The sequence below is a fragment of the Lates calcarifer genome, linkage group LG8 (assembly GCF_001640805.2).
Source record: "Lates calcarifer isolate ASB-BC8 linkage group LG8, TLL_Latcal_v3, whole genome shotgun sequence".
Lineage (NCBI taxonomy): Eukaryota > Metazoa > Chordata > Actinopteri > Centropomidae > Lates > Lates calcarifer.
In genome coordinates, this window is record NC_066840.1 from 15,370,102 (window position 1) to 15,383,745 (window position 13,644).

Here is a 13,644-nt window from a genome sequence, read left to right on the forward strand (position 1 = left end):
TTTCAAAAAATCACTGGTTGCAGCAGTAGAGGTTCATTCTGTACTTGTAATTCTTGTAGATCTCTGACAAAACATAAACTAGGAAATCATTTTGTCAACGCATCACTCTCACTGCATCTTTAAACTTGACAGAATAGATTTTAAAGCAGCTGTGATACAATTTAATCAACAAACTTCAGAGTATTGTGTCGTGATTTGTTTTAAACAAAACAACATCATGAGATTAAAATAGTGATTAAGTTTCAGTGAGGATTTGTCTGCACTTAGTCAAAGTGTTCCACGGGATAAAAGAGAGCATATGCACCAGATTCAGTATTTCATCACGTAGTGAGTGTCTGTGCACAAATTAAATCACTGCAATGAGAAATAAAAAAAACAGGAAAAAGAGCATTTGATTTCAACAACAGCTCTACAGATTTGCGTCTACTGAAAGGCACACTTCACCTCTCGTCTTAAGTAGCTTCAAAATGACCAAACAACTACCTTTGGATTTTCACGTGGACCTGGGTACACTATACACTGCAGTGTTACTAAAAGGCCTATTCAGCACAATCAGATCTTTGTTCCAGTAAAAGACACTAATTTTCTTGAATTCTAGGTGCACTGACTAATGTTGCATCATTCCTCTCATTCAGACCCCCACCACCCACCTCCCCCTCCTCCTCCTCTCCCTCATTCCTGCCTGCTGAGATATTCTGGTGAGCATATGCAGGGCTTGGATTTGGCTGATTACATAATTGGAAATTTTAATGGTGAATATTAATCCACAATGGCCCATATTGGGTTTTATAAGCAGGCTGATCAGGATCTGCAGGCTCTCAGTAAGCAGCAGCAGCAGTCTACGGACAATGAAGCTCTGCGCTGGGAGAGCTCTTTATATTACACAAGTGGCATGGCTGACACAGCAGAGCACCACTACAGTGTTCAATAATGCTGTTCTCCACATACCTACAGCACATTTTTGCGTCTCATTTTATGCTCCTTCTACATCATTTTAGATACATTTTTTTTCCAAATTCAGACACATAAATAAATCATCCCTTGATTTGTACTTGTGTGTCTGTGCAGCAATCAAAAAAAGCTCTTGGAAATCCAAAAGGCTTCGGCCGCCTGCGTATCAACATTGCAGTCTGAGGGTAATTAGCTAGCTGAGCAGCAAAGCTACTGTGCAGCTCTGACTGAGCCTGCACCATGGCAACACACAGGGCTGTGTCTGAGCACAGGCTCCTCTCTGCTCTCCCCCCCGCCCTTCCCCTTCCCATTCCTCTTCTTCCTCACTGGCTGCTTCTGCCCCTTTCATCCCTTTCTTTATGCCACACCTCTCATTTCTTCACCTCTTTCTCCCCCTTCCCATCTCTCCCTCTCTGCTCCTTCTCTTCTCCTCTCTTAATCTCCCTCCCTTGCATCCCCTCCTCTCTTGCATCATCATCACAGCCCAAACTGACACAACTGAAAAGGTTCACGTTCGGGGGAGGGCTCGGTGTTGCTGCTTTCCTCGACATTCTGAACCCAGGACTGAGCTTTTTTTTTTTGACATATTGCAATTGGCATGATACCCATCATGGAGGAGCATGTGTACTATGTTCCTAAAATTTACCTTTATATATAACTACTGTGAATTAGCAGATATGTTTTGAAAGAAAACATAATGTTCGGCTGGATTACACCTTTCTCTTTGATCAAAATAACAAACAAAATGTGCATTTAATGCATGTGCCACCTGTTCACTGCCAATGCAAAATGTTCAGCACCCTCTATTCCTCATTGTTGATCAGCTGATCAGCACCTTTTCTTTTACCTCTGCACAGTCTGGCTAGCTGTTCCCTCCTTCTTACAGTTTTTATGTTAAGCTAAACTTATCAATGTTAATCTCCTCATTTAATTTACAGATATATGCATATCTCACAAAAATCTCAGACTATTCCATTAATATTGTTTCTGAAACTCAAAACACTTGGTTAAAGTCAAGGATCTGAGCAAAATGACTATATTTTTTCCAGCCCGAATTATGTGTTTTAGCACCTTAAACACATCAGTAAGTGGGATGCAGGATGTGAACCCTGGTTTCCAGGTCCTGTGCAATCTTCCTCCCTGACATCCTCCATATGATCCCTAGTGTATCATGTTTCCTGGACTGGAAAATATTTTTATCAAATAATCCAATAAGCAAGTTATTTTTCCTTAAAAAAAAACATTTGGCAAAGCAAATCAATAGTATATTCTATTTTTGCATTGTTGCTGTATCAGTGACATTTTCTACACCACACTCTCATCTTTGGTATCAGCTTCTACTATTTAAAACCAAATGCCAGGGTAGAATGATGCAAACTGAACCTATATTTTCTGTCTTCAGAATATCAATATTTTTGTCATATGGATGGTCAGCTCATTCAACAGTAATGTATTAAGTCCAGTGGAGAAACATTAGGGTGTGGTGTTATTTTTGTAGACAGCCCATCCAGCCCATGTTACACCTGGCAGAGAACAGTGTGGAGAAAAAAATGCATCTGCAGCTTTAAAAGTCTTTACAAGAAATTATGTGCTCTGATTTACTTCCAGCTGCTATGTAAAGCACATAAAAACACAAAAGTCTCCTTTGTTCTTTCCTCACATGCCTCAGCTTGTGGGTCCTCAGCTCAAAGGCAACTCTATCTGTCCGTGTTGAATGGCAACAGCTGACCTTTTAAACTGCTGTTTATCGCAACAGATAGTCCTAAATTGTGTTGAAAAAGTCACGGTAGCCTGCAGCACGTGTATCAAGATTTAACTTAATTCTTTCTTTTTTTAAAAATTAACATTCAGGCAATTTTTCTTGCACAGCAGTGGGAGAGAAAGGAGAACAGCGTTTCTATGGAGTGACTATAATGTAACTGCATCATATTTTGGAATTTAAAAAAAAAGAACCCAAATGAAAAGGTCTATTTTAGAGTACTGATATCAAATATTGTCTAAATGTTTCATCTAGGGACACCACAATCCACACCTATTGGTGTGAATTAAATACAATTAAATTAAATTTGAAAGACTCATATGGTAGCCTGTGTCATACTGTACTGGGTGTGGCTAAGCTAAGAACTGAGATTTATCTATATATTAGGTTACAGGTTGACAGCTTATACACTTTATGTTAAAAAAAAATCTCTGTTAAAAGAATCTAGCATCAGCTTTCATATACAGCAGTAACATACACTGTTATGGGTCAAGTCAGTCATGTAAAAACTGCAAGCCAAGACAATCACAACAGCCACTGCAACAGCCAGCCTGATACATCAAAACATAAAGATAACGACAATCACCATGAATGAACTTATAGCTGTTTCAGAAACATGGATGTGGCTGCCAACTATGGGGTTGGACTGCTGCCCTCTAACCATGTGCTACAAGAAAAAAACTTTGCTTATTGCAAAACATGACAGAGTAATCCAGCATCTAATCTGGTAAGTCTCCATTTAACCCTCATTACCTCTGACATGGGTATTTATGGTTAACATTGTTGCCACTATAAATGAGCATCTGCTTTGAACCCGACCTAATTGGTCGGATAAAAGCTGACATGGAAATGAGGTATGAATCAGATTTATACCGTCTATAGATTCATATCAAGCACCAACTGCTATGACTGAGTGTTGAAACCAGTGCGTAGGTTAATCTAATGGCTGCTAGATGCTCCAAGAAAACAGAAAACTCAACTTGCAGTAAGTATTTGTGATTTTGAGAATTACGGCTTCACACTCACTGCTGCTTTCCAAACCACTGGCAAGATGGTGGCAAACCACAGAACCCAAGCTCCAGCCTTAAAAACACCCATCCAGAAAGGTATAGGAGACATCACATACACATTATAGTTTGTGCTATATAAGACTATGGAAGGTTTTAATCTACACGTGACATGAGGAAGAATTTGACTTGTATTGGGAAAGGTTGTGTTATATTTTGAAGAAATATCTAACACAAACGCACAGACAGACAAAGGGAAACCAAAAGTAATAAATCCATAAAAAATATTTCAAGAAAGAGATGTGCTATCAACAGTGTAATAAGATGTATGATATTAAGCTGGGATTGCTTGTATTGTTTATATCCATGACAAAGTGAGGGCATGCTCTCTCTTTATCTCTCTCTCTCTCTGTCTCTGTGATTGAGATGTGTGTTTCTGCCTTCTCCAAACTCAGTGGGTAGATGGACTTGATTTTCACTAATAGAAAATAATGACTGATAATAAGCAGGGGGATGTTCTTAACGATCATCTGTGGTTCTGTGTATATACAGCAGATTTATGTCTGGATGGGGTTAGCAGTCCTCTCTTCTTGTCAGCTCAGTGGGGGGTGGGAAACAGGAAGTCCATGTGAGCCAAACATATGCTGTAACAATGCACTGTATGTCTGTAGTGTTCACATAAGAAGCAGCAGCATTAGGGTCACTGTTAATACCATCAGTCCACTTTATGTATGCACAAATGAGTCCAGACCTGACCAAATTAATCTGAATTATTAGAATAATTAATGCTGATCAATATGGACCATCAATGAAAGGTTAGGGTTAAATCTGATGTTGGATTGTTACTAGACCTACATATAAAGAATACAAACATGGTGTCAAGTGAGAGCATGACAAATTTCCTCAAAACATCATCAACCCACTTCCTATGTTTGTTAGTTTTGGCCATCGTGCTTATTGGTTAAGATAACTTAGATTACTTACAAAAATAACTGCAGAGATACGGGCCGAGATAGAAGAGATTTTGGGTGTGTTCATCTTTGTTTTCACTCAATAATAAAGAACTTGGATTTCATAATCTGGGTGAAAACTCTTTTACACTGTAAACCCCACAGTAAAAATACTGTATGTCTGGCAACATCCCAAATCTGCGCTAGTAAATAAAATGTTATTATAACCATAAGATGGCCAAAACTTTAATTATAAGATCTAAATAAAAAAAACAACAACATACATTTAGGTTTGATTAGGAGATTGAACTAGATATATGCTGTATATCAATGTCACATGAGCTCTGAAAGGTTAAGAATTAGATTTTAGCATGGGTCAAAATCTCCATAATATAGAACTAGAAAGTTAAATCATTAGTGCTAAATAATCAGTTACCAAAGATCTTACTGCTGTATTGTTTTGCAAAACTCAGTCAGCTTTAAACAATGACTGACAAGGAACAGATGTGATATTCCTGTGAAGAACGGTATGTGCATATCATATTAAACTACATTAATCATACTGAAGCACAGGTCTGGAGTTGCTAGCTGCCGCTGCTGCTGCAGCATCCTCTCTGAATATCGCTCTACACCCGAAAATGAAGCCTTTGATTCGTACTATGTATGAAAAAAGAAAGAGCGGAGGAGGAGAAGGGCAGTGGAAGACAGGAGGGGGATGATAGAAATGAAGAACACTGAAAAACAACACACACACACTCGCACACACACAAATGAGAGGCCAGACCAAATGGCTGAAGGGCTGCTTGGATAATGCATTAGACAGAGATGGCACTCAGAGCAGCTACACATGGTAAGAAATGCACTGCTTCGCCAAATGTCCTCCACACACACACACACAAACACACACATACACAAACATACATGTGTTCCCAGAAAATGGAAGACAGAACAACAAATATTCAGTTTTCCGTTTGATGATTTACCCAAAAAATGTGAAGACCCGTCACTTACAGTATTGGAGCTCACACAATTTCTCGTACATCTTGATGAAAGGCAGTAAAACAGTGTGTGAAATGGCAAAAAATAGCTGCCACACTTAATAAGTCAGAAAATTCTTGTGTAGTTACCAATGAATGAATGAAGAACCAATAAGTAATTTCTAATAAAGCAATAGCTAACAAGTAGTTCCCAATAACTGAATCAAATACCACAATTATTTTTGAAAGAATTACTTTACCTGTAAAGCGTCATTTCTAATTGGGAACTGGGAGCATTCTTTCATGATGGACCAATAACTATGCTAATAACTGTAAAGCTGCCAGAAGTCACAAATTTTTAGCGCAACAAGACATGAACAACTGTAAGTGACTGACCTTAAAGCTCGCAACCAGGATTAAGTATCGAACCATAATCTGTTTTTCGTGCTGAAAAAAATGTATCTGTAGCACTGAGTGTCAAATTCAAGTGTCCCCGCAAGTCATGACAGTGTGACAGTGAGTCAGTGTGCACAATATCAGGACCCTGAAACTGAAGCAGCTGAATGGGATTCAGCCATCATTAATTGTATTATTCACACCTGTGCTTTTCCTACTCTGACATGTTGAAATTGCTTATTTAAACAATTTCACCAGTTAAGCTTGCTAGGATCTAGTCGGACCGCGTTATCCAAAAATATAATGTAAACATGCTCTGAACTTACTGTTAATTCTCCAATAAAAGCAAGTATTCAAATAATAGTCAAGTCTTAAATGAAGGCTGCTGAGAACCAAGTAGTAAAGGTTGGGTAAAAACATTGAGGAGGGGTGTACTTGTTGTACTTGCAATATAAACTCAGCATAACGTACGATTGAGCAGCATTATCTCTCCTGCTCACTATTAATTCCAGTCATTTCTACTTACATCATATTTTATCAAGTGATATTACATTACTATAAATAAAACACATCCTGCAGTTGTCTCAAATCAAAAGCCTACCTAGAATGGATGAGTTTAGGCCCTTTGAGCCCCATAAATGTGAAATATCTGAGCAGGAAGTGTTGGAGCAATTAAAATGGAAGTGACTGGAAAAGCTGTCAATGGACAAGGCAGATGAGTATGACATGATCACACTGCTGTACCAGTGGAAATGGTGCTATGGAGATGTAGATAAGAATTTAGAAGAAAACAGAAAGCATTGATGAAGATATGAAAAGATATACTTACAAACCAGGGAATAATTATAAATAAGGACAATATTTATAAATTGATCATTAGATACTGCTCATTAAATACTGCGTCAGTCTGTTCTCAGCTAACTTACGATTATATACTATATATTACTAATTATCTGGAACCTAATTATTAGTTATTTGTATTCATTATTCAGCAGTTTGCTTCTGTTTCTTTGTTACTGACTACTTGGGATTTTGTGTATCTTATTGTAAAGTGTTACCAAAATAACAGCTGATATGGTGGTTGAATAAAAGCAATAAAAGCACAAGCACTGTTGAAAGCACCCACACACCCCCACAAAAATGAAGAGGAGTCAGAAGGCTTAGGGACTAGCTCTTCACTGATATTGATTGGATATACACATATTCCACGGCAGCATGTGGGTGATGGAGCTGGTGTACCTTGCCGAGAATGCTAGCAAATTCTTGCTAAAACGAGACTGGCACAACAGAAGAAAGACCTTTCATATGTGTGCGTACAAACCATCACACAATAATGTCTGATTTCTTTTAATTAACAGCGGTATAGTGTTTAATGCTGCCATCTCATTCCATCAAAGGCCTCCTGTCCCTCGCTTCTCTCTCTCTCTCTCTCTCTCTAAGAGAAAATCTGACGCTTCCATCGCTGAATCAGGAGTCCACTCTGCTCCGCGCAGCACAGTCAAATTTCTAGGCCAGTCGCTACTGTGATCAGCAAAAACCCCTAAATAAAACAAAGCAGGCAAGCAAACAAACAAACAGCGTTCCCCTCCCTTCTCCTTTCTTCTCTCCTCTCCTCCCCTGGTTGGCAAGCAAGAGCCAGAGAGGGGAACAGGCGAGCTGATATGGGGCTGAGCCCTGGCAGGGCCTCTGACAATGACCATATGGATCACAGGGGCATGGCAGCCTCGGCTTCCAGCAGGACACACAACTCCACACACGGTATCTGCAGCTTCAGGCTACTGCACCTGTAACACTGTACACAAGCCCACATATACATCACGTAGCTGTGGCCAAACTGCAGTAACGAGTAAACCACTTGATGAGCATTAAATCTGCTTTGGCAGAGGACATAGCACATTCCTGAGAATCCAGCATTTCACAAAGGACCTCCATGTTGAAATAATAAGAGCAGATTCAGTCTATGAACACAATGCGAAAGGTAAAGAACAACAGAGCTACTGAGTAGAGGCTTTTAAAAGAAGTGTAGGAGGTGCTCGGGACCTGGGTCACAGCTACAGCAGCTCCCCCATCACAGATCGAGCTCCTCAGCTCTCATAATGGTGGCTCGCTTGTCAAAGTCTCCCCTGTGCGTTGACGTTGATGTCTGACCGGCCTTTTCTCGGGCGCTCCATCCCTTCCCCCTCTTACATCGTATAAAAAGCAAACTTTTGTCAAAGTGCACATAAATATTGCAGCGCACCTTGTCTCCCTTGTTTCGTAGTGCATTTCCCATGATTCACTGTCCTCTCTTTACCCCCAAATTCTCATGGGTAAGGAACACTTTGTTTTTGGGTAAAGGTTTGTGTAAGGCATGAATGTGTGTGCTTATACTGTGTGTGTGTGCGTGTGTGTGTGTGTGGGAGAGAGAGACAGGCAGGCGCAGAAGGGAAAATATGATGTAGGAGGTTTGCTAGAAGACAACTGAAATTAAATTATGTGCTCTGAATTTGTATGAGATCAGTAAAATGGAGTGTTGGCATCTGAATCATAATTTCTGCAGCAGTTTTTCAAAAATCTGTTTCAGCGTAATTGAAAAATTAAATTTTTTAAGCAATGAATTAATACAAATGAGTCAAAATTTCTGACAAACACAATTCCCCTTTCATTCAAATATTTATCAAAACATATTAAGTTGTCCAACAAGTGAATTTTCAATCTAAATGTTTGCTGCAACATATTTAACAACAAAAACACTGATGAGAACCAGTAGCTGCTTTGCCTTGTATAGAAATGTAATAAAGTAAAAGCCTGGTGCAATAAGTTGTGGCTTTGGAAAGACGAATTAGCAAATTTACTGTATATTACATCTAACAGATGTTTTAAAACTATTTTCAGTTAAACAGTCTTGGCTAATTTTATAGGATCTTTGTACAAAGCCTGGTAACTCAACAGGCCTAAAAAAAAACTGTTGAAACTCTTTAACATTAAGGATAAACTACACTGTACTGGATCTTGTCGTCTGAATCTGTTCTTTGCAGGAAATACAGGTCACACAAGAACAAACCTCATTTTCCCTAAAATCCACCTACTCTGACGAGTGTGGCTGTTCTACACTCTGACTGGAACAACTTGAGTTCATAAAACTACTGAAGAGCTGTTCACATTATTACTATCACTGTCTGGTAAAATATTTTAAAATTGTTATACACAGTTTGAAAGAACACTAACAAGTAACATCGATCACAATGTCTTGTGGTGGAGTTACATATGTAACCCCCAGCATCTCCTAATATCTAACCAGGAATTGCCCTATTTGCCTAAAATTAAATTATGGTGTTGGTTGAGTACATTTTTCTCCCAGCAAGTGACAAGAGCTAAATACAATATACAATACAAGGGTTCAAAACATTTCATATCGTTTAGCTGAGTACACAGTTTGAGCTACAGATTTCAAAAAGTAATTACACTGTTTTACTGAATTCTGAAAATGATTTTTGTGATGAGTGTGGGAGAGAGGGAGGGGCAGCATGGAGGAGCAGGATCCTCAGATGAAACATCAATGTGATGCCAGAGTGATGCTGAAGCTAAAGAGTGATGTCACATCACTGACTAGACAATAAATGTATGATGGGATGTATGATATTCTTTCAATTGTAAAAATTATTTGCATAGAACATGATGTTTAATTCCACAGAGGGATAAAAATGACTTTGAGTGTGACTGTGAGTTTACTTCTTGTCAGAAAGTCACCTTCTCCTTATTTAATTTAGTAAATGTACAGCTGCTGCTAGGACTGCAACAGCTCCACTTAAACACCATATCATAAATAATCAAACCAATAAATACTGCAAAAGAAACAACAAACCAGTGGAGAAACGTTGGATTACTGCAAGAAAGAGAACCACATCATAGGCCCACTGAGGGCCAGAACAGTCTCATCTAACAACAAGAAGTACCACTGCTGCATTGAAGAGGCAAAAAAATCACCAGTAATCTGGGATGAGGAGGCCCACCAGGTCCTAATCTGCCAACAGAAGTCATCATCTTGACACTTCTGGCAAGACAGAAATATGACCAAACGGCGGCCCACGTCATAGACTACCTGTGACGTGAAGGAGATCTCCAGCCAAAAATGACAGGGTAAACAACCAACTCACAACAAGGCAGTGCTTAGTATCCCGGCCTTATGAGGAGCGTGCTTTACACAAGTATGGGGAAGATGGAGGAATACTTGGTACTCTTGAGAAAAATCTTATTGGATCTGGCCATCCTCATGGCTCTGACCCACCTCCTTTGTGACATCCATGTCTAGCTTGTTTCCATTCATAAGTTTTTTGCTGAATGCAGCTCTCACCTGTCAAAGTGAGGTTTACAGGTATCTGTCCTGTTACTGAAGTGAAATGTGTTTTCTATCATCGATCTTCCCTTCTATTCTTACTTTACTCAATGTCATAAGTGCATAAGTTAGGAATCTGCTGTCTTTCTTACCTCAGGGTTAGGGTTAGGGAAGAAAAGAAACACCATCCGATCAGATTTCTAACATAAAATTGCGCACAATATATGCAAATTTGCTTCTCTTACTTGACACTTAAAAAACAACCTCACAGTAATTATGTGTCACATTGGACTGAATGTATTGACAGTAACTGCACCTGCAGGTGTAATGAAAATGTCATCTGTCTCTGTGTTATCATTCCCACCACATTTGTAAAGGAAATGTATAGATTTGCTGAGCGTACTTTCATTCAGATCACATACATCTTGCCTATTTTTCCCCCCTTAAGACAAGCTCATAGATAAATCTCTCTTGATCTAATGAGAATATTCCAGGTTTTAGACAGAGCCTTTCAAGATCACAGTAGGGGATCCAGCTCAAGACATTTGGACATGGAGCACATGTAAATCCCATCCGATAATACTCTCTGGGTTGCTGTTACAGGAGTGGCAAATCAAATCCGACCAAACAAAATCTCATCAGACAGATGTACAAACCAATGACACCGATAAATCGATGTGACTGTGAAAAGTGCAGACACACACACACACACACACGCAAAAACACACACGCAAACATTTCTGATCAAGGCCTGAAGGCTGTCAAGTTGTAATCACCTATGGGAGTGTTTGACATGGAACGCCCACCGTGCCTGTGCATTAATTTAAAACACCACTGCCTACTTCAGAGACCTGTTATAAACAATAGGTCTGGCACAGCATTTTGGACCAAATCTTGATGCTAATAAATAAAGTAAAATCCAATTAATATTTAAAGCTAATCATAGCGACAGAGCTGGAGAACACACAAAGACAGATTGGAGCCCGCGGGGGGAAGAGGGAGCTTTCTGACTGAAGCTCCCAGTAGACTGAGGTCTCTACTTTTCTCAGATTTAAATTCAAAAGCTCTTGTTTTAAAGAATGTTCTCATAATCCCAACTGGAATCATCCATAATTAACCTAGCAAGCTCTTGACAAAAGCAGCACAATCGTTTAGTAAATAGATGACAGAGGGGAAAAAAAAAAAATTAATATGGCATCGTTATGTCCTGGGGTGTCTAATGATTTCCTCACACATACATGAAGTGTTCATGGCTACAGGAGCCATTTAAAAATGTCAATGATCCAGCTATAAAAAACCAACTCAGATAATTCTGAATGACTGTGCAAGGTTATTGCCTTTCATCGTGCCAGCATCCAAAAACACGACTTGTTATGAAAGCTATAGGATAATAGACGTGTGTGTTTGGGCGTGTGTGATTGCTGCCCTGTTCTCCGGCTGTGTATAGGTAGTGGGGGGAGGGGTAGCATTCACATTTCCCACCCAAGGATGAGCAATGGTGACTGAGCAGGGAACTGGGGGTGGGGTAGGATGGTGGGTGTGCATCCCCATCCATGCTGTGGATATGGCATGCTTGTATAGAGGGGGGGGGGGGCACATACTGGCCATTCGCATGCCTGTTTTAAGACATGGAGGGGCAGATGCTTGTCCACAGTGTCAGGGCCTCTCCTGCTTTCTCTCTCTGACAGCACCACCAACTGCCTCCTCTTACATAACCCCCTCCCCCTCTCTCCAGGCCCGCTGCCTGCCTTTATTGGCTTATTTCTCTCTTTTTCAACCTTTGCATTTTCACCCCACTGACTGCTGCCCCCCTCTCCCACTGCAATCATCCATTTCTGATTTTATTCTATGTAATTCATCTTTTTAAAAAAATGCCATATCATGAATGCAAGGTTGGATATTTTCTCTATAGAGTTTTTGTGTGGTGCACACTCGCATGATACAGCAAAGGAGCAAGGATCCTTCGAAAGGATGGGACCAGATAGGATTCTACAGAGTGGTTTATCCATTAACGGTGCTGTTTTCGACAACATAAGATCCTGACGTGAATCACGATGCAGTCGAAAAACATGTTTCATCAAGAAGATGCTCATTTGTTTCATTGTAAGTTGCATGTTGAATAGATATGCTGGAAATGTTAGGACGAGAAATTAGGTGATAACACTGATGGAAAATAAAATCTCCATGTAAGCAATAAATGCTTACATAATCACATCTGCTGTGAGCTTTCAAATGTGTGAAACATGAAATAAGCTTGATTGGTCTGGATGCAGCTGATAAGGAAAAACGCTTGCAGTAGATTTTAATGCAACACGGACCAAGAGAGAAGTGTCTGTCTCTTCAAAGCTAAAGCCTCTCCTCGGCTGTAGTAATCTGCTAATATCAGCCAGGTTGCGGTTCATATGTGGGCTCAGCTCAGGGGGATCTCTTCCACTCTGCCACTGAAATTTCAGCCTCCATTTTGCCCCTGTGCTTCTTCTCACCTTCCTTGCTGCCTTTCATAGTTCTTACTCAAAAAACGCGATCAGACGCAAACGAGGGTGGGGTGGGGGTGGGGGTGGAGGGGCAAGTAACAAACAATGCAGCGGCTTCACTTGCTGCAAATACGAGACTACATAGACACATACTCATGCACAGCAAGAACCATTCCTTGAATCTCATGCTCGCCAAGCCACCCTTCCCCCACCCGAGCTCACTCTCATGCTCACATACATGCACCTTGCTTAATTAAAGACTCTGCTTCTGAAGCTGTTCTGACCTTATATCAACTGTAATTTATACATACGTGTAAATAAATGGGGATAATAAAAACAAAATGGAGCGCATGTAAAGAGGCGGTTTCATTCACACTGTGCGGCATGTATGACAGGCAGCGTTTAGACACAGATTACTGCTGATTCTCTACTTCTCTGACAGCACATTCATTATATTGTAAAAAACCGAGGCCATAAATAAGAATGGAAGAATGGATCTCTTCCTTTACTCTGAGGTAATGAGACAAAATCCTACAATTAGTTGAGCTCTGAGAAATTCATTTCTTACATCTAATTCCTTACAAAGTCAGTCTGTAATGTTCGAGTTACTGGTTTGAGAGGTAGCTTAAAATAATTGCAAACTGCATCTCAGTGCTGCTTCAATGAATGAAAATGCAGTATTTTTTGGCCTATGGTAACTGCATCAGCGTAAGCCTTTGACGACATACACTAGGTGTGTTAAATCTATAAGCATTAGTCATCTGCATCAAATCCACACATGAAGATCATCTCCATGTGTGTGCAGTGGAACTGGA

General features: G+C 39.9%; 1 protein-coding gene across 4 annotated transcripts in view; it reads right to left on the bottom strand.

The window, feature by feature from the left end:
• dlg3 (discs, large homolog 3 (Drosophila)) overlaps positions 1–13,644 on the bottom strand; it is a 77,773-nt gene that overhangs the window by 42,710 nt on the left and 21,419 nt on the right. The window lies entirely within an intron of this gene.